At 41.7% G+C, this 20847-nt stretch overlaps 1 long non-coding RNA gene across 3 annotated transcripts in view; it reads left to right on the top strand.

Moving 5' to 3' along the window:
• The first annotated feature begins 465 nt into the window (after positions 1–465).
• LOC149975928 (uncharacterized) overlaps positions 466–20847 on the top strand; it is a 94314-nt gene continuing 73932 nt past the window's right edge. For 2 of the 3 annotated variants that reach the window (XR_016487911.1, XR_016487912.1), the window contains exons 1-2: positions 466–1139; positions 1508–1569. This is a non-coding gene — a long non-coding RNA (uncharacterized LOC149975928). Of the gene's footprint in view, positions 1140–1507; positions 5083–20847 lie in introns of those variants that run through there. The other variant, XR_016487910.1, reaches the window with a different exon arrangement.

Raw genomic sequence — 20847 nt, 5'->3', positions numbered from 1 at the left:
AGCTCACAGATTACTGCACCTGTACATAGCCCACCTATAATTTAGCCCAAACAACTACCTCTTTCCCAACTGTATTTAATTTATTTATTTATTTTGCTCCTTTGCACCCCATTATTTTTATTTCTACTTTGCACATTCTTCCATTGCAAAACTACCATTCCAGTGTTTTACTTGCTATATTGTATTTACCTTGCCACCATGGCCTTTTTGCCTTTACCTCCCTTCTCACCTCATTTGCTCACATTGTAATAGACTTGTTTATACTGTATTATTGACTGTATGTTTGTTTTACTCCATGTGTAACTCTGTGTCGTTGTATCTGTCGAACTGCTTTGCTTTATCTTGGCCAGGTCGCAATTGTAAATGAGAACTTGTTCTCAACTTGCCTACCTGGTTAATAACCTGTTAGAGCTCTAGGGGCGCTATTTCATTTTTGGATAAAAAACGTTCCCGTTTTAAGCGCGATATTTTGTCATGAAAAGATGCTCGATTATGCATATTCTTGACAGTTTTGGAAAGAAAACACTCTGAAGTTTCAGAATCTGCAAAGATTTTGTCTGTAAGTGCCCCAGAACTCATTCTACAGGCGAAACCAAGATGATGCATCACCCAGGAATTAGCAGAATTTCTGAAGCTCTGTTTTCCATTCTCTCCTTATATGGCTGTGATTGCGCAACGAATGAGCCTACACTTTCTGTCGTTCGCCCAAGGTCTTAGCAGCATTGTGACGTATTTGTAGGCATATCATTGGAAGATTGACCATAAGAGACTACATTTTCCAAGTGTCCGCCTGGTGTCCTGCGTCGAATTCGGTGCGCAATTGCCAGCTGCTTCTACTTTACCATTTGATTCAGGGGAGAAAGCATGTGTCCAAGAACGATGTATCAATGAAGAGATATGTGAAAAACACCTTGATGATTGATTCTAAACAACGTTTGCCATGTTTTCAGTCGATATTATGGAGTTAATTTGGAAAAAAGTTTGCGTTTTGAGGACTGAATTTTCAGATTTTTTTGGTAGCCAAATGTGATGTATAAAACGGAGCTATTTCTAATACACAAGGAATCTTTTTGGAAAAACTGAGCATCTGCTATCTAACTGAGAGTATCCTCATTGAAAACATCAGAAGTTCTTCAAAGGTAAATGATTTTATTTGAAGGCTTTTATGTTTTTGTTAATGTTGCGTGCTGGATGCTAACGCTAATGCTAACGCTAAATGCTAACGCGAAATGCTAACGCTAGCTAGCTACTTTTACACAAATGATTGTTTTCCTAGGGTTGAGAAGCATATTTTGAAAATCTGAGATGACAGTGTTGTTTACAAAAGGCTAAGCTTGAGAGATGGCATATTTATTTCATTTCATTTGCGATTTTCATAAATAGTTAACGTTGTGTTATGCTAATGAGCTTGCTGATAGATTTACACAATCCTGGATACAGGGGTTTTTTCATAGCTAAACGTGACGCAGAAAACGGAGCGATTTGTCCTAAACAAATAATCTTTCAGGAAAAACTGAACATTTGCTATCTGAGAGTCTCCTCATTGAAAACATCTGAAGTTCTTCAAAGGTAAATGATTTTATTTGAATGCTTTTCTGTTTTTTTGTGTAAATGTTGCCAGCTGAATGCTAATGCTAAATGCTACGTTAGCCTACAATACTGTTACACAAATGCTTGTTTTGCAATGGTTGAGAAGCATATTTTGAAAATCTGAGATGACAGTGTTGTTAACAAAAGGCTAAGCTTGAGAGCTAGCATATTTATTTCATTTCATTTGCGATTTTCATGAATAGTTAACGTTGCGTTATGGTAATGAGCTTGAGTCTGTATTCACGATCCCGGATCCGGGATGGGGAGATCAGAAAGGTTAAATAAAGGTAAAATAAAAAAATAAAAAAATAAAAGTTTGCTTTGTTAAAATCCCCAGATGAAATAATTGCGGCCACAGGATGTGGTTTCCAGTTTGCATAAAGTCCAGTGAAGTTCTTTGAGGGCCGTCATGGTATTGGCTTGAGGGGGAATATACATGTCTGTGACCATAACCAAGAGAATTCTCTTGGGAGCTAATACGGTCGGCATTTGATTGTGAGCTATTCAAGTTCGGGTTAACAAAAAGACTTGAGTTTCTGTGTATTATCACAATCTCACCATGAGTGGTTTATCATGAACCATACACCCCCACCTTTCTTCTTCCCAGAGTGTTCTTAATTAATAAATTATTTATTTAATCATTTATAATAAATTATTTATTTTTACTTTTACCCCTTTTTCATGATATCCAAGTGGCAGTTACAGTCTTGTCTCATTGCTGAAACTCCCGCACAGAGAGCCATGCATCCTATGGGACAAAGACGTCCCTGCCGGCCAAACCCTCCCCTAGCTCCGACAGCGGTGGACCAATTGTGCGCCGCCCCATGGATCTCCCGGTCACGGCCGGTTGCGACAGAGGCTGGACTCAAACCAGGATTTCTAGTGGTACAGCTAACAACTAATAGTGCCTTAGACCACTGTGCCACTCACGAGGCCAGAGATCTTTTTTTTGCGATGTACTGGGAACCCAGGTATGTATGTACAAAGACTGTATCCCAAGAGTATATCCCGAGAGAGCCATGTTTCCGTGAAACAGAGCATGTTACAATCCCTGATGTCTCTGAATGGGGATTCTCGCCCTGAGCTCGTCTACCTTATTATCCAGTGACTGAACATTACGGAGAAATATACTTGGAAGTAATGGATGGGGTGCATGCCTCCTGAGTTGGACTAGAAGTCCACTCCAAATATCTCTCCTCTGCCGGCAGTGTTTTGGATCAGCCTCCGGAATCAGTTCAATTGCCTTGGTGGGTACGAACAAAGGATCCAATTCGGGAAAGCCGTATTCCCAGTAGTAATGCTGGTGAGTTACCACCGTTCTGATATCCAAAAGTTATTTCCGGCTTTATGTAATAACAAGTCCTTTGTGAGCTAGCTAGCCAACTTTAGCTAATATAGCTAACAAATGTGCCTAACTAGCTAGCCCGCCAGGTGATATTTAGGTAGCTAGCTGGTGAACATTAACTCACGGTATGTGTAGTCAGACTTTTTTAAGTAGTGATTATCTAGCGAATTTTCATAAGCAACTAGCTAACCACATATCATTGACATAACCAAAACAGCTTCTGTGCAGCTAGCAAACTGGGTCTACCTTGTCATGCGGCTCCAGCGACGCCTCTTGAATTAAAGAGGTCGGAAAACAATAAAATGCACATGTGCTTATGGGAGTAACTTATGGATTTCAGAGTGGCAGTAACTCTCCAATCAGCATATTGATAAAAGTTACCTTCGCTATCTATTCTTTACTATCAATTGCATCTTAGACACTCTGTCACTGATCATTCATATATATTCTCATCCCATTCCTTTATTAGATTGTGTGTATTAGATTTTGTTGTGGAATTTGTTAGATACTGCTGCACTGTCGGATCTAGAGGAATAAGCATTTCGCGACACTCGCAATAGAATCTGCTAACCATGTGTGACCAATACAATTTGATATGATTTAGTGGTTACAATCCGATACATTGCACAGAACCATCCTGGCAGCTGGCTTCAGATCAACGGAGAGAACTTAGGTTAGCTTGTTCACTACAAAGGCCAGAGGGTAATTAATTCTAGTTAACAAGCTAGGTAATTTGAAAAATGCTAAACAACAACACACACGAGAAATGCACAATATCAAAGTAAAAAGGCTATCTGCATACTTTCTAGCTTACTGCATGGAGAAATGGGCCTTGAGGGATGACGTTTTAGCTTATGACAGGTTGTGTAGTTCTGTGTGATTGGCACATTAGCATTTCATATTTTTTTTTGGGGGGGGGGGGGTAATTACAGGCGAATATATTGATACACGTTACCTTATCCGAGAGAGATTTGCACGGTTATCAAAACGTCACTTGAGGGTAAGCCTACGCAAAACACAGACCTTATATGAAGTAGGTCAAAAATCCCAGACATAAAAATGAATGGTGAAAAAACGATAGGAACCACTTCCATGTTTAACTCATACTGTGGTACTCAATTGTACTTGCATAAAATTATCTAATTTCAACAAAAAATTGCATACAATATATCTCAGTATTTTAAATATTAATTCAGATGCCAGACCCCATCCCTGTTATGTTAATTAATAAATGAGGGAACAAGCTGCTTAGTAACATCTCTCAAGTCTAACACCAACTAAGGTATTTGCAATTCATCCATTATTTGGACAGTAGGTATATTTTATCGTCTTGGCACGAGTCAAATTAAAGCATTGTTTTAAGATATGAGCATGTTCAAATAATCTCCAAATTGATAAGGTTTCACAGCCCTTATTGCCTCTCCACTTGGGTGTGGATGCATTAACTCACCACCTGAGGGCGATCTCTCCTTAGGTTTTCTGAATGGTGGCTGCTGGCCAGGGACCCAACTGAACAGAAAGACTGTGTGAAAAGACATTTCCATTCAAAGCAATGTTTAGAGATGTGGGGTACCCACCATATTGACTACCCTGGCTGCTGTCTCTGTTCAGCTATTACATTCCACACCTTGCCACTCCTGTAATTTGCCAAAGAGACTGGCCTTTTGGCAATCTTCAAATATGAACATTATATCAATAATGATTTTGAGGAGATAAAAGTGTTTGATCCTGAACCCTCACAGCTATCATCCAATCACAATGTTATGCAAATTAGATTGATAGGAAAATGTTCTAACTTCAAGGCCCAGTGCAGGCAAAAATGTGATTTTCCTGTGTTTAATATATATTGAACAAAAATATAAATGAAACATGCAACAATGTCTACAATTTTAATGAATTACAGTTCATATAAGGAAATCTATCAATTGAAAAAAAAGGCCTTAATGTATCGATTTCACATGACTGGGCAGGAGTGCAGCCATGTTTGGGCCTGGGAGGGCATAGGTACACCCACTTGGGAGCCAGGACCAGCCATTCTACAAATGGTCTGTGGTTAGGAGGCTGGTTGGACATACTGTCAAATTCTCTAAAAATGGAGCTGGAAGTGGCTTGTGGTAGAGAAATAAACATTACATTTTCTGGCAACAGCTCTGGTGGACATTCCTGCAGTCATCATGCCAACTCCACACACCCTCAAAACTTGAGACATCTGTGGCATTGTGTTGTTTGACAAAACTAGACATTTATAGTTATTTTATTGTCCCTAGCACAAGGTGTACCTGTGTAATGATCTTTCTGTTTAATTAGCTTTTTAATATGCCACACCTGTTAGGTGGATGGATCTTGGCAAAGGAGGAATGCTCACTAACAAAGGAGGGATGCCCCATGTTCGGCTGGTCGATCTCCAAGGCATTCCTAGATGATCACCAAACATTTCTGTAAAAAACCCAGCAATAAAGTTTTGCGTTACATTTTTCTTTATCTTGACTCAGAAAAGGTTGGTGACCACTGATTTAGGCCATCCAAGCAGTGCAAAAGACTAAGGAAGGAAGTACATTTTCTTCAAAATATAACTTTGCTCTGTGCTTCTCTGAGCATGCACTTCATAGCATATAACCTATAGGCTATGGATAATTTGATTGAATTTGATTTGACCACACTAAATAGCCTATAGAAACACTGAATATTACGCTCACAGCAGAAAATCAGAGATAAGGGGTGGCAACGGGCATACATCGATATATAGCCTAAGCAACTAATTCTAAAATGCTGAGAAATATTGACATTTCAATTACAAATTACATAAAAATCCACTGGTCTAGATTTTAATAAATTGAAATTGAAAAAGCATGACCCTCCCATATTTTCCTGCAGGTACCCATTCTGTAAATTTCAATGCATCCCTAAGCTAGAGATGCGTCTCTATATCCACCACATCTGCCAATGGCAGCCTTTTGCATCTGCGGTGGAAGGTGGTCGAGCTACAGCGGTGTTTGTCAGACCATGAGACATTCCGAAAATCAGTCTTCCAATGAAAATGTCTGAAGCATCTGAATGGTTTGATCTACAAACTAATATGACCACTGTATGGAAAGATGAGACTCTCACGAACACGTGCATGTTCTCACAAACACATGCATCTTCTCACGAACACATACAAGACTTGCCTGAAGGTAGCCGGGTTCCAGTTTAACCCACTTCTAGCAAGCTAACATATGGAATTGTTTTAAGGTCATGCCAAAACTCATTTAGCTATTTGATTTAGAATTTTAGGAACCCTTTAAGTATCAAAAAATATATTTAAATTAGCAGGTGTGCCTTGTAAAAAGGTAATTTCTGGAATTTATTTCCTTCTTAATCCGTTTGAGCCAATAAGTTGTGTTGTGACAAGGTAGGTGTGGTATACAGAAGATAGCCCTATTTGGTAAGTCTAAATTACGGCAAGAACAGCTCAAAAAAGCAAAGACAAATGACAGTTCATCATTACTTTATGACACGAAGGTCAGTCAGTCTGGAACATTTCAAGAACTTTTAAAGAAACCAACAAGAGCTATGGTGAACTGGCGAGAGAGGACCGCCACAGGAAAGGAAGACCCAGAGTTACGTCTGCAGCAGATGATAAATTCATTAGAGTTACCAGCCTCAGAAATCAACAATTAACTGCACCTCATATTGTAGCCAAATAAAAGCTTAACAGAGTTCAAGTAACAGACATCTCAATATCAACTGTTCAGAGGAGACCGCGTGAATCAGGTCTTCATGGTTGAATTGTTGCAAAGAAACCACTACTATAGGACACCAAAAATAAGAAGAAACTTGGTGCCGGAACAGAAGGCAGACGTTTTACGTGCCCCCAACAATTCTTTGTTTGTTTATCTGCGTTTGTAACTTTCTTTACAATTATTTTTGTGTATAATGTTGCCGCTACCGTCACTTATGGCTGAAAATAACATCAGAACAGTGATTAATCACCACGGACTAGCAGAATCCTTTTTCTTCTTTCACGACTCTGACAAGCCTGAGGCGGAGGACATATGGCTCCCTCGGGAACAGCCCCCGACCCCAGTGATCTGCGTGAAGAGGAGGCAGAGAAAGAGAGGCCGGAGGGCAGGCCCTCTGAGGAGTAGGAGGCGATCGAATAAAGGCGATCGAATAAACCCCCAATCATTTCAATTCTGCTAACAAACATGCAATTCTTGGACAATAAAATGGATGAGTTATTGGGAGGATTAAACTACCAACGGGACAGTAAAAACTGTAACATCTTATACACGGCTCAAAAAAATAAAGGGAACACTTAAACAACACAATGTAACTCCAAGTCAATCAGACTTCTGTGAAATCAAACTGTCCACTTAGAAAGCATCACTGATTGACAATACATTTCACATGCTGTTGTGCAAATGGAATAGTGGTGGAAATTATAGGCATTTAGCAAGACACCCCCAATAAAGGAGTGGTTCTGCAGGTGGGGATCACAGACCACTTCTCAGTTCCTATGCTTCCTGGCGGATGTTTTGGTCACCTTTTGAATGCTGGCGGTGCTTTCACTCTAGTGGTAGCATGAGACGGAGTCTACAACCCACACAAGTGGCTCAGGTAGTGCAGCTCATCCAGGATGGCACATCAATGCGAGATGTGGCAAGAAGGTTTGCTGTGCCTGTCAGCGTAGTGTCCAGAGCATGGAGGCGCTACCAGGAGACAGGCCAGTACATCAGGAGACATGGAGGAGGCCGTAGGAGGGCAGCAACCCAGCAGCAGGACCGCTACCTCCGCCTTTGTGCAAGGAGGAGCAGGAGGCGCACTGCAAAATGACCTCCAGCAGGCCACAAATGTGCATGTGTCTGCTCAAATGGTCAGAAACAGACTCCATGAGGGTGGTATGAGGGTCCGACGTCCACAGGTAGGGGTTGTGCTTACAGCCCAACACCGTGCAAGACGTTTGGCATTTGCCAAAGAACACCAAGATTTGCAAATTCGCCACTGGCGCCCTGTGATCTTCAGATGAAAGCAGGTTCTCACTGAGCACATGTAACAGACATCCTCCAGCATGACCGGTTTGGCGGTGGGTCAGTCTTGGTGTGGGGTGGCATTTCTTTCCTCCATGTGCTCGCCAGAGGTTGCCTGACTGCCATTAGGTACCGAGATGAGATCCTCAGACCCCTTGTGAGACCATATGCTGGTGTGGTTGGCCCTGGGTTCCTCCTACTGCAAGCCACCTCATGTGGCTGGAGTGTGTCAGCAGTTCCTGCAAGAGGAAGGTATTGATGCTATGGACTGGCCCGCCCGTTCCCCAGACCTGGATCCAATTGAGCACATCTGGGATGCTTTAGTCCAGGTCTGGGAAGAGATCCCTCAGGAGACCATCCGCCACCTTATCAGGAGCATGCCCAGGCGTTGTAGGGAGGTCATACAGGCACGTGGAGGCCACACACACTACTGAGCCTCATTTTGACTTGTTTTAAGGACATTACATCAAAGTTGGATCAGCCTGTAGTGTGGTTTTCCACTTTGATTTTGAGTGTGACTCCAAATCCAGACCTCCATGGGTTGATACATTTGATTTCCATTGATAATTTTTGTGTGATTTTGTTGTCAGCAGATTCAACTATGTAAAGAAAAAAGTATTTAATAAGAATATTTCATTCATTCAGATCTAGGATGTGTTATTTCATTGTTCCCTTTATTTTTTTGAGCAGTGTACTTCATGGAGTCGTGGCTGAATGACGACATCAACATACTGGCTGGTTATACAATGTTCCCGGCAGGATAGAACAGTGGAGTGTAGTAAGACAAGGGGCATCAGTCTACGTTTTTTTGTAAACAACAACTGGTGCACGATATCTAAGGAAGTCTCGAGCCATTGCTCGCCTGAGGTAGAGTTTCTCATAAGCAGACCACATTACTTACCGAGAGATTTTGTCTATATTCTTTGTAGCTGTTTACATACCACCACAGTCAGAGGGTGGCACCAAGATAGCATTGAATGAGCTGTATTCCGCCATAAGCAAACAAGAAAACGCTCACACAGAGGTGGCGCTCCTAGTAGCTGGGGACTTTAATGCAGGGAAACTGAAATCAGTTTTACCTCATTTCTATCAACATTTTAAACGTGCAACCAGAGGGAAAAGAACTCTGGACCAGCTATACTCCACACACAGAGAGTCATTAACCTCTTGCAGCTAGGGGGCACTATTTTTATGTTTGGAAAAATAACGTTCCCAAAGTAAACAGCCTATTTCTCAGGACCAGATGCTAGAACACACATGAAATTGACAGCTTATGATAGAAAACACTCTAACGTTTCCAGAACTGTCAAAATATTGTCTGTGAGTATAACAGAACTGATATTGCAGGCGAAACCCTGAGGAAAATCCAATCAGGAAGTGCCTCTTATTTTGAAACCCTTCTGTTCCTATGCATGCCTATCCTCCATTTAAACGATATCAACCAGATTCATTTTTCTCTGGCTTCCCTAAGGTGTCAACAGTCTTTAGACATAGTTTCATGCTTTTATTTTGAAAAAGGAGCATGAAAGATCACATTGCGTAAGTGGATAGGTGGGGCTCTCAGAGTGAGTTTTTGCGCTACACAGTAAAGCCACCATTGTTCCTCCCGCTGTTATTGAAAAACCTACAAACCGGTTGATGTATTATCGAATATATATTTTAAAAACTACCTGAGGAATGATTATTAAAAACTTTTGACATGTTTCTGTGGACATTATAAAGACTATTTGGAATTTCCGTCTGCGTTGTCATGACCGCTCTTTCTTGTGGATTTCTGAAATTAACGCAACAAACAAACTGAGGTATTTTGGGTATAAAAATAATCTTTATGGAACAAAAGGAACATTTGTTGTGTAACTGGAAGTCTCGTGAGTGAAAACATCCGAAGATCATCAAAGGTAAACAGTTCATTTGATTGCTTTTCTGATTTCGTGACCAAGCTTCCTGATGCTAAGTGTACATAATTATGCTAGGCTATCGATAAACTTACACAAACGCTTGGATTGCTTTCGCTGTAAAACATAATTTCAAAATCTGAGACGACAGGTGGATTAACAAAAGGCTAAGCTGTGTTTTGCAATATTGCACTTGTGATTTCATGAATATGAATATTTTTTAGTAATATTATTTGACTGTTGCGCTATGCTATTCAGCGGTTGTTGACAAAAATGATCCCGCGACAAAGATGGGTAGGTAGCATCAAGAAGTTAAAAGATCTGCCTCACCCACCATTAGGCAAATCTGACCATAATTATATCCTCCAGATTCCTGCTTACAAACAGGAAGCACCAGTGACTAGATCAATAAAGTCAGATCAATAAAGTCAGATGAAGCAGATGCTAAACTACGGGACAGTTTTGCAAGCACAGACTGGAATATGTTCCAGAATTCCTCCAATGGCATTGAGGAGTACACCACATCGGTCAATGGCTTCATCAATAAGTGCATCGATGACGTCATTCCCACAGTGACTGTGCGTACATACCACAACTAGAAGCCATGGATTACAGGCAACATCCTCACTGAGCTAAAGGCTAGAACATCCGCTGTCAAGGAGCGGGACTCTAACCCGGAAGCTTATAAGAAATCCCGCTATGCCCTCCGACGAAGCATCAAACAGGCAAAGCATCAATACAGGGCTAAAAGCGAGTCGTTCTACAAAGACTCTGACGCTCGTCGGATGTGGCAAGGCCTGCAAACTATTACAGACTACAAAGGGAAGCACAGTTGAGAGCTGCCCAGTGAAATGAGCCTACCGGACGAGCTAAACAACTTCTATGCTCGCTTCTAGGCAAATAACACTGAAACATGCATGAGAGCACCAGCTGAACTGAAGACTGATCACGCTCTCCGCAGCCGGTGTGAGTAAGACCTTTAGACAGGTCAACATTCACAAAGCTGCAGGGCCAGACAGATTCCAGGACATGTACTGCGAGCATGCGCTGACTATCTAGCAAGTGTCTTCACTGACATTTTCAACCTATCCCTGTCCGAGTATGCAATAAACAACATGTTTTAAGCAGACCGTCATAGTGCTAGTGCCCAAGAACACCAAGGTAACCTGCCTAACTGACTACCGACCCATAGCACTCATGTCTGTAGCCATAAAGTGCTTTGAAAGGATGGTCATGGCTCACATCAACACCATTATCCCAGAAACCCTAGACCCACACCAATTTGCATTCCGCATCAACGGATCCACAGCTGATGCAGTCTCTATTGCACTCCACATTGCCCTTTCCGACCTGGACAAAAGGAACACCTATGTGGGAGTGCTGTTCATTGACTGCTGCTCAGTGTTCAACACCTTACTGCCCTCAAAGCTCATCAGTGAGCTAAGGACGTCCCCGGGTGGTAAGGGTAGGAAACAGCACATCCGCACGCTGATCCTCATTGTCCTGTTGGAAGGTGAACCGTCGCCCCAGTCCGAGGTCCTGAGCACTCTGGAGCAGGTTTTCATCAAGGAACTCACCCCACAGTGACAGTGTGTACATACCACAACCAGAAACCATGGATTACAAATCAAATCAAATCAAATTTATTTATATAGCCCTTCGTACATCAGCTGATATCTCAAAGTGCTGTACAGAAACCCAGCCTAAAACCCCAAACCGCAAGCAATGCAGGGGTAGAAGCACAGTGGCTAGGAAAAACTCCCTAGAAAGGCCAAAACCTAGGAAGAAACCTAGAGAGTAACCAGGCTATGTGGGGTGGCCAGTCCTCTTCTGGCTGTGCCGGGTGGAGATTATAACAGAACATGGCCAAGATGTTCAAATGTTCATAAATGACCAGCATGGTCCAATAATAATAAGGCAGAACAGTTCAAACTGGAGCAGCAGCACTTACAGGTGGACTGGGGACAGCAAGGAGTCATCATGTCAGGTAGTCCCGAGGCATGGTCCTAGGGCTAAGGTCCTCCGAGAGAGAGAAAGAAAGAAAGAGAGAAAGAGAGAATTAGAGAGAGCACATTTAAATTCACACAGGACACCGAATAGGACAGGAGAAGTACTCCAGATATAACAAACTGACCCTAGCCCCCCGACACAAACTACTGCAGCATAAATACTGGAGTCTGAGACAGGAGGGGTCAGGAGACACTGTGGCCCCATCCGAGGACACCCCCGGACAGGGCCAAACAGGAAGGATATAACACCACCCACTTTTCTAAAGCACAGCCCCCATTACAGGCAGCATCCGCACTGAGCTAAAGGGTGGAGCGGCCGCTTTCAAGGTGTGGGACTCTAACCCGGAAGCTTACAAGAAATCCTTCTATGACCTGCAACAAACCGTCAAACAGGAAAATTGGCAATACATGGCTAAGATTGAATCATGCTACACCGGCTCCAGCGCTCGTCGGATGTGGCAGGACTTGCAAACTATTACAGACTACAAAGGGAAGAACAGCCGCGAGATGAACAGTGACACGAGCCTACCAGACGAGCTAAATCACTTCAATGCTCGCGTCGAGGTAAGTAACACTGAGGCATGCATGAGAGCATCAGCTGTTCTGGACAACTGTGTGATCACGTTCTCCATAGCCGACATGAGTAAGACCTTTAAATAGGTCAACATACATAAGGCTGCGGGGCCAGACGGATTACAAGGACGTGTGCTCCGAGCATGTGATGACCAACTGTCAGGTGTCTTCACTGACATTTTCAACATGTTCCTGATTGAGTCTGTAATACCAACATGTTTCAAGCAGACCACCATACTCCCTGTGCCCAAGAACACAAAGGCAACCTGCCTAAATGACTACAGACCCGTAGCACACACGTCCATAGCCATGAAGTGCTTTTAACTTCTTGGATCTCTAGGGGCGCTATTTCATTTTTGGATAAAAAACGTTCCCGTTTTAAGCGCGATATTTTGTCACGAAAAGATGCTCGACTATGCATATTCTTGACAGTTTTTGAAAGAAAACACTCTGAAGTTTCAGAATCTGCAAAAATATTGTCTGTAAGTGCCCCAGAACTCATTCTACAGGCGAAACCAAGATGATGCGTCAAGCAGGAAATGAGCAGAATCTCTGAAGCTCTGTTTTCCATTGTCTCCTTATATGGCTGTGATTGCGCAAGGAATGAGCCTACACTTTCTGTCGTTCCCCCAAGGTGTTAGCAGCATTGTGACGTATTTGTAGGCATATCATTGGAAGATTGACCATAAGAGACTACATTTTCCAAGTGTCCGCCTGGTGTCCTGCGTGGAATTCGGTGCGCAATTGCCAGCTGCTTGTACTTTTCCATTTGATTGAGGGGAGAAACCATGCTTCCATGAACGATATATCATTGAAGAGATATGTGAAAAACACCTTGAGGATTGATTCTAAACAACGTTTGCCATGTTTTCAGTCGATATTATGGAGTTAATTTGGAAAAAAGTTTGCGTTTTGAGGACTGAATTTTCGTTTTTTTTTTGGTAGCCAAATGTGATGTAGAAAACGGAGCTATTTCGAATTCACAAATAACATTTTTTTGGAAAAACTGAGAGTCTCCTCATTGAAAACATCTGAAGTTCTTCAATAGTAAATGATTTTATTTGAAGGCTTTTATGTTTTTGTTGAAATCTTGCGTGCTGGATGCTAACGCTAATGCTAACGCTAAATGCTACGCTAGCTAGACACTTTTACACAAATGATTGTTTTCCTATGGTTGAGAAGCATATTTTGAAAATCTGAGATAACAGTGTTGTTTACAAAAGGCTAAGCTTGAGAGATGGCATATTTATTTCATTTCATTTGCGATTTTCATGAATAGTTAACGTTGCGTTATGGTAATGAGCTTAGGTCTGTAAATAGAATCCCGGATCCGGGTTTGGTAGACGCAACAGGTTAAAGGTTGGTTATGGCAAACATCAACACCATTATCCCAGAAACCCTAGACTCATTCCAATTTGTATACCCCCCCAAACAGATCCACAGATGATGCCATCTCTATTGCACTCAACACTTTTGGAAAGGAACACTTGTGAGAATGCTATTCATTGACAACAGCTCAACGTTCAACACCATGGTACCCTCAAAGCTCATCACTAAGCTAAGGAGCCTGGGACTAAACACCACCCTCTGCAACTGGATCCTGGACTTCCTGACGGACTGCCCCCAGGTGGTGTGGGTAGATATCAACAAATCTGACACGCTGATCCTCAACACTGGAGCTCCCCAGGGGTGCATGCTCAGTCCCCTCTTGTAATCCCTGTTCACTCATGACTGCATGGCCAGGCACGACTCCAACACCATCATTAAGTTTGCAGACGACACAACAGTGGTAGGCCTGATCACCAATGACAAGAGGGCCCATAGGGAGGAGGTCAGAGACCTGGCAGAGTGGTGCCAGAATAACAACCTATCCCTCAACGTAACCAAGACTAAGGAGATGATTGTGGACTACATGAAAAGGAGGACTGAGCACGCCCACATTCTCATCGACGGGGCTGTAGTGGAGCAGGTTGAGAGCTTCAAGTTTCTCGGTGTCCACATCAACAACAAACTAGAATGGTCCAAGCACACCAAGACAGTCGTGAAGAGGGCACGACAAAGCTTATTCCCCCTCAGGAAACTAAAAAGATTTGGCATGGGTCCTGAGATCCTCAAAAGGTTCTACAGCTGCAACTTCGAGAGCATCCTGACTGATTGCATCACTGCCTGGTACGGCAATTGCTCGGCCTCTGACCGCAAGGCACTACAGAGTGTTGTGCGTATGGCCCAGTACATCACTGGGGCTAAACTGCCTACCATCCAGGACCTCTACACCAGGCGGTGTCAGAGGAAGGCCTTAAAAAATGTAAAAGACCCCAGCCACCCCAGTCAGACTTCTCTCTACTGTCACATGGCAAGCGGTACCGGAGTGCCAAGTCTAGGACAAAAAGGCTTCTCAACAGTTTTTACCCTCAAGCCATAAGACTCCTGAACAGGTAATTAAATGGCTACCCAGACAATTTGAATTGTGTGCCCACCAACCCCCTTTTTTATGCTGCTGCTACTGTTTATCATATATGCATAGTCACTTTAACTAGACATTCATGTACATACTACCTCAATTGGGCCAACCAACCAGTGCTCCCGCACATTGTCTAACCGGGCTATCTGCATTGTCCCACCCACCACCAACCCCTCTTTTACACTACTGCTACTCTGTTCATCATATATGCATAGTCACTTTAACCATATCTACATGTACATACTACCTCATGTCATGATGTTGCCCTCTTTGGGTACAGCAAGCCCCATCCCCCTCTCCCTGTCCCCCCTTTGCCTCCTTCAACTAGGCTGCTGTGGTCAGAGAGAGGTCGTAAATTCCTGAGGAGGGGATCTCCTCATGGCCACACAGTATAGAGATAGTGTGAAGTTTCATAGAGAACAAAGGAATTTCTTCCACCTCACAGAACTTAAGGTCCGAACAACGTTTACGTTCCGGAGAAGGTATAAAAGGTCGGTGAAGAATCCAGCTACGAACTGGTCCGTTTGTTACAACTTGGGAAGCTCATGGGAGATGGTGCGGCCACATTAACATAACGCTGTTTATATAATAGCCTCAGATATGAGGTTTACATCTAATTGTTGTATAAGATGAATGAGTGAGTATGATACTGTTTGTAAAATTGTGTAATGTGATATTGGACTGTTCAATGAAGGAAACTCCAATTCCCTTTTGAGTTGAACTGAATCAGAGGACCGTCAATGAGCCCAGTTAGGGTCAGGCATCCTGGGACAGTCCCTTTTCTGCAATTCCGAATAAAACCACAATCTTGAGAATTCCTCAAGTAGACCATGTTTCTTTCAATCACGGGAGGACGAAGATTGCAGACCATTGCTGAATCTTTTAACCATACCATGTGGTTAAACTCTTAGACTATCGATACCGACAGAATAAGAACAAGTATTTGATATTAATTACTAGTCTGCAGCTAGTAATTCGGTATCATTGAACGCGAAGAACGACAACCGCCGAAACATCCATTCTACCACATGAATGAATGTCACTCTGAACTATCCACTATAACCATGACAGAGAGACAGACAACTCTACAAAAGAAACAAACTTTAACAGATATCAAGACGACACACTGAGCGTAAATATATATATTGATTGCAATTGTTCGAGAATGAGTGAGCGGTCATTTGTAAAGGGTTAGCATTTCAATAGTTATAATTATTAACTCTGTAGTGACTTCTTAGTTGACCCCCACTTCCCTTTGTCTAACAAGCCGCCATGCAGGTTTAGCCTACTAGGGCACACTCTCCTATAATTTCTTGTAACCATATTTACTTTGTTTATGTATTTCTGTGAATTACTTAATTGTCTTAAATCATTTATTTATTAACTGATGTATGGATGACTCATAGTGAAGACTGGGTTCGTGTAGATAACCAACAATTTACGACGTTTGGAATGAGACTAACGTGAGGTAAAGTCAATAATTAATTAATCACAAGACTATTTGATCAGATATAACATATCTGAAAAGTTATTTTAGGAAATGATAACTTTGTAATCTGAATATTTTCCTTGGTGCCCCAACTTCCTAGTTAATTACAGTTACATGATTAATCAGCTTAATCGCGTAATACTAATTATAGTATAATTAGTATAATTAGTATAATTAGTATAATTATAATTATATAATCTTTGATAAAAACTAAAAGTCTTCATTTAAGGTTTGGGACAGGCTTAAAAAAAAAATATCAAAAACAACTATCGCTGGATTGAAACTTGCAACCTTTGGAATCAGATGACCCGTCCACAACGCCGCAGCAAAACCGAAATCTACTTGAAACTAACAGCTCTCACTGTTGCCCCTAGTGGCCGGGTTCCACGTCATCTCCCGACGTCATCAGACATGGATGAATATGATTGATGATTTGAGTGATTTGAATATCGTTTGATATCTATATACTTTTGTTGAAACAAATTCACGATCAAAGAAATACATCTACTTTCCACTGCACTTTACCAGGGGGAATCGTTTTTTCTCTCTCTCTCTCGCCCTTTCCTTTTCCCCCTGTCGCCCACTCCAACTCAATCTATATCCCAACCCTGCTCTCTCTCCCTCTTCCTCCACCACTCTTTCCCTCATATAATCTAGTGCCATAAGAGGGAACTTACCTACTCCCTCAGATGAGTATTGTGAATTGAACGCAAATAAGTTTTGTTTCATTCTCTGCATATCTCCCTCTGCATCTCCCCCTCTCTTGATCTTCCTTTTTCTATTTCTCTCCCCTTCTCCCTTTCACTCTCCCTCTGTCCGCTCCTGTGTTTTGTTATTGATTGTAAATGTGCTTGAACACACCCACTCATCCTCCCACGCACCTGCCAGCAGTGTAGCAGTCTTCCTTTCCCTCTCTTCTCCTCTTCTCTCCTCTCTCTTAATCTGTCTCTGTTGCTCTCATCCACATCCACTCTTTCTTTCTATACTCTCCCTATACCATTCCCCTCTCTCTTGCTCTCTTCCTCCCCCTCTCTCCTTTCTTCTCTCTCTCGACTGGGGACATTGATACAAGTGAGCACTGCAGCAGAATTAATGTCTACTTTGAAGTTCCATCATTCGACATAGTGCCTGTGATATCCACAATATCCCAACAAATAACTACACATGCTGACACATTCAACCACTACTCAAATACATTGCAATGTTTCAATCCCATTTTGCAAATGTTTGTGATTTATTTTATGGAAATTGATGGCATAAAGGTATCACTCATTCCATGGCTACAGGTTTTTATTTTTCCCTTTCAATAAAGACCTCGACAACCAGGTGAGGAGAGCGCTTTTACTAATTAGTTACCTTAAATCAATCAAGTACAAGGTAGGAGCAAAAACCCAGACACTCGGCCAGCCGTGGAATGAGTTTGTCACATACAGTTTTTTCCAACTGCTCATATACCTTTTCAAAACTGTCTCCCTTTTTCAAAACTCTTCACACAAATCCCAAAACTGCACACACAAAATGCAAAATGCCTCACATCTCCTTCAAAATGTAACACTGCATTCAAAATGCCATAAACACATGTCAGAATGAAGCATTTGCATCAAATGGCAAACACTGCTTTCATAATAGTACATTTTTGGATATACCATGTAGACACTGTTGTTCTAAATCTAAAGCTCTTTGGTCTTTCATAGGCTTATATCTTCAATTCAATACAATGTTCTACAGTGAAAGTAATCTGCTGAGAGGGGTAACAAGTACACTGTAAAATAACATAACATTATAAATAATCACTTATCTTTGATGATCTTCATCAGAATGCACTCCCAGGAATCGCAGTTCCACAATAAATGTTAGATTTTTTCGATAATGTCCATCATTTATGTCCAAATAGCTACTTTTGTTAGCGCGTTTTGTAAACAAATCCAAAGTCGCGAGGGGCATTCACTAGGAGCAGACGAAATGTCAAAAAGTTCCGTTACAGTCCGTAGAAACATGTCAAACGATGTATAGAATCAATCTTTAGGATGTTTTTAACATAAATCTTCAATAATGTTCCAACCGGAGAATTCCTTTGTCTGTAGAAAAGCACGTGAACGAGCGTCACAAGCCTGTGGCACTCTGCCAGACCACTGACTCAAAGACCACTTATGAGCCCCTCCTTTACAGTAGGAGCCTCAAACAAGTTTCTAAAGATGGTTGACATCTAGTGGAAGTACTAGGAAGTGCAACATGACCAATATCCCACTGTATCTTCAATAGGGAATGAGTTGAAAATCGACCAACCTCAAATTTCCCAATTCCTGGTTGGATTTTTTCTCAGATCTTTGCCTGCCATATGAGTTCTGTTATACTCACATACATCATTCAAACAGTTTTAGAAACTTCAGAGTGTTTTCTATCCAAATATACTAATACTCTGCATATATTATCATCTGGGACTGAGGAGCAGGCAGTTTACTCTGGGCACCTTATTCATCCAAGCTACTCAATACTGCCCCAAGCCATAAGAAGTTTTTAAACGTGTGAATTGATTTCTAGGCGATACAGTTTAGGCAGTGCATGCAGTGTGTGTGTGTATTGTGATTGTTGCATAGTGGGTGAGGGCTCCAAGGGAGGGTTGAGACTGGGGGCTGGGTGGTCAGAGATGAGGGAGTCTCTCCCACCAGGATGTTTTCTTGGCAAACAGAAAGAGACTGGCCTCAGCTCTATTTGCACTGTGCCTCAAGTCATCTATCATATATAGTACCTTTCAAACCAATACATTTATCAGCAACTTTAGCATGCCTGCAACGTTTTGCCAACTTCTCTTTATTTTCTGCCAAGCGACCTATTCATGATTGCGGTAAAGATCTGCTTACAGCTTAGTATAAATGTAGCCGTAATGCTGAAGCTGCATTGGCACGCACTATGCCCTTATGCTCTTGATGGTTGCTAGGCAGCAGCCGTTACTAGGCTCCTACCATCCTCCTGACAATTCGAAGCATTGCGAGGCATGTCACTTTGCCCATCTCTTCGCATAGCAGACCACTAAGCATGCACTGTTTTCTTAATCGCAACTTGATGGATCTATAAAGAACTACTGTGGGAATGAACATCACTGAATGATTAAATTATAGGAATAAAGTAGGCTAATGATTAAATTGAAGGCATGTATCAAATTGTTGATTACTAAAACTTCCAGTGGGTCAAGTAGATGATAATTTCAGCACTGTTTTGATTGGGACAACGCCATCACGCTGATTTGAGACAAGCGTGTTTTCACTGAATCTGCATTTGGATATTGGTTATAGGCTGCAATTAGGCTGAGAAAATGTTAGCTAAGTTGAGGTGAGTGAGTGTATGCTCATGATCATCTTGTCTAGTTGGCTCATTTATTATAACTAATCTGAAATGTTGCCAGTATGTTATTTAGCTTAATTAACGTGGATTATTTTGCTCTTCACTCGCAGTCGCTTAATAACCAATGTCTACTCCCAACCAAAAGTCTGTGACTTGCCTGATCAATCAATGTGATTTTGTTTCACCGAGTCTCCGTCTGTGTATTTGGTTAATAAGTAGAGGTGGTAGGCCTATAGCTAATCTATTTGTTTTCTCATCTATCACTGCTCAGAAACATTTAGCATGCAATAATGTAGCCTAAATCATTTGTAGGTCTATTATTTTGCTTGATCACGTATAGGCAACTGTGAAAGCCTGCGACAGGTTGTGAAATATGAACACGATACTCACATGCTTTTGAAAATATAGATCGCTATTATTTTCTAACGGTATCATGATGAAGGTACTCTCAATGCGAGACCCTGCGCCTGCTCCCTAACAAAGCAGAGTTGGCCTAAGGGTAGGAAAGAGATTAAACGTGGATCAAAATGACATCTGCTTGGGTGGTAGGTTAGCCTAGTGGTTAGAGAATTTGGCCAGTAATTAAAAGTTGTTGGTTCAAATCCCTGAGCTGATACTGCTTTTTTTGTTGTTGTTGATATGCCCTCTAGCAGAGCACATAACCCTAATTGCTCCTGTAAGTCGCACTGGATAAGAGCATCTGCTAAATGTTTTAAAATACAATGCTTTTGTTATATGACAGCGGTTCCACACTTTAATGTGACAAAAGTTGTGTGGGATTTTTTTTTTTATTCTGTTATTTTCCATTATATTATTAGTATAAAATATTTGTATGTTGACTCTGATCAAGGTAAGTGTGTCTTGTCTGTTTAATTAACAAAACAAAAAACTATTGATTTCATTTGCATGGTGCAGCCACGTAGGCTGCATAGACCAGTAACATAATTACACTGAAATTATGTTATTCTACTCTTTTGAAAATGTTATTAGTCTTATAATGTTTCTTAGGACCTGACTAAATGAACGAATAATGGATTTCTTTATGATGGTGTATATTCACTGAATTTTTACAAATAAAAGCTCAGCCAGATCGGCCCACACCTACTCACACTCCTAAATGTGCCGGCATGTGCA

Source organism: Oncorhynchus mykiss, chromosome 17, assembly GCF_057628025.1.
Source record: "Oncorhynchus mykiss isolate SJ-2025 chromosome 17, ASM5762802v1, whole genome shotgun sequence".
Classification (NCBI taxonomy): Eukaryota; Metazoa; Chordata; class Actinopteri; order Salmoniformes; family Salmonidae; genus Oncorhynchus; species Oncorhynchus mykiss.
This window is presented reverse-complemented; position numbering and strand designations above follow the sequence as displayed.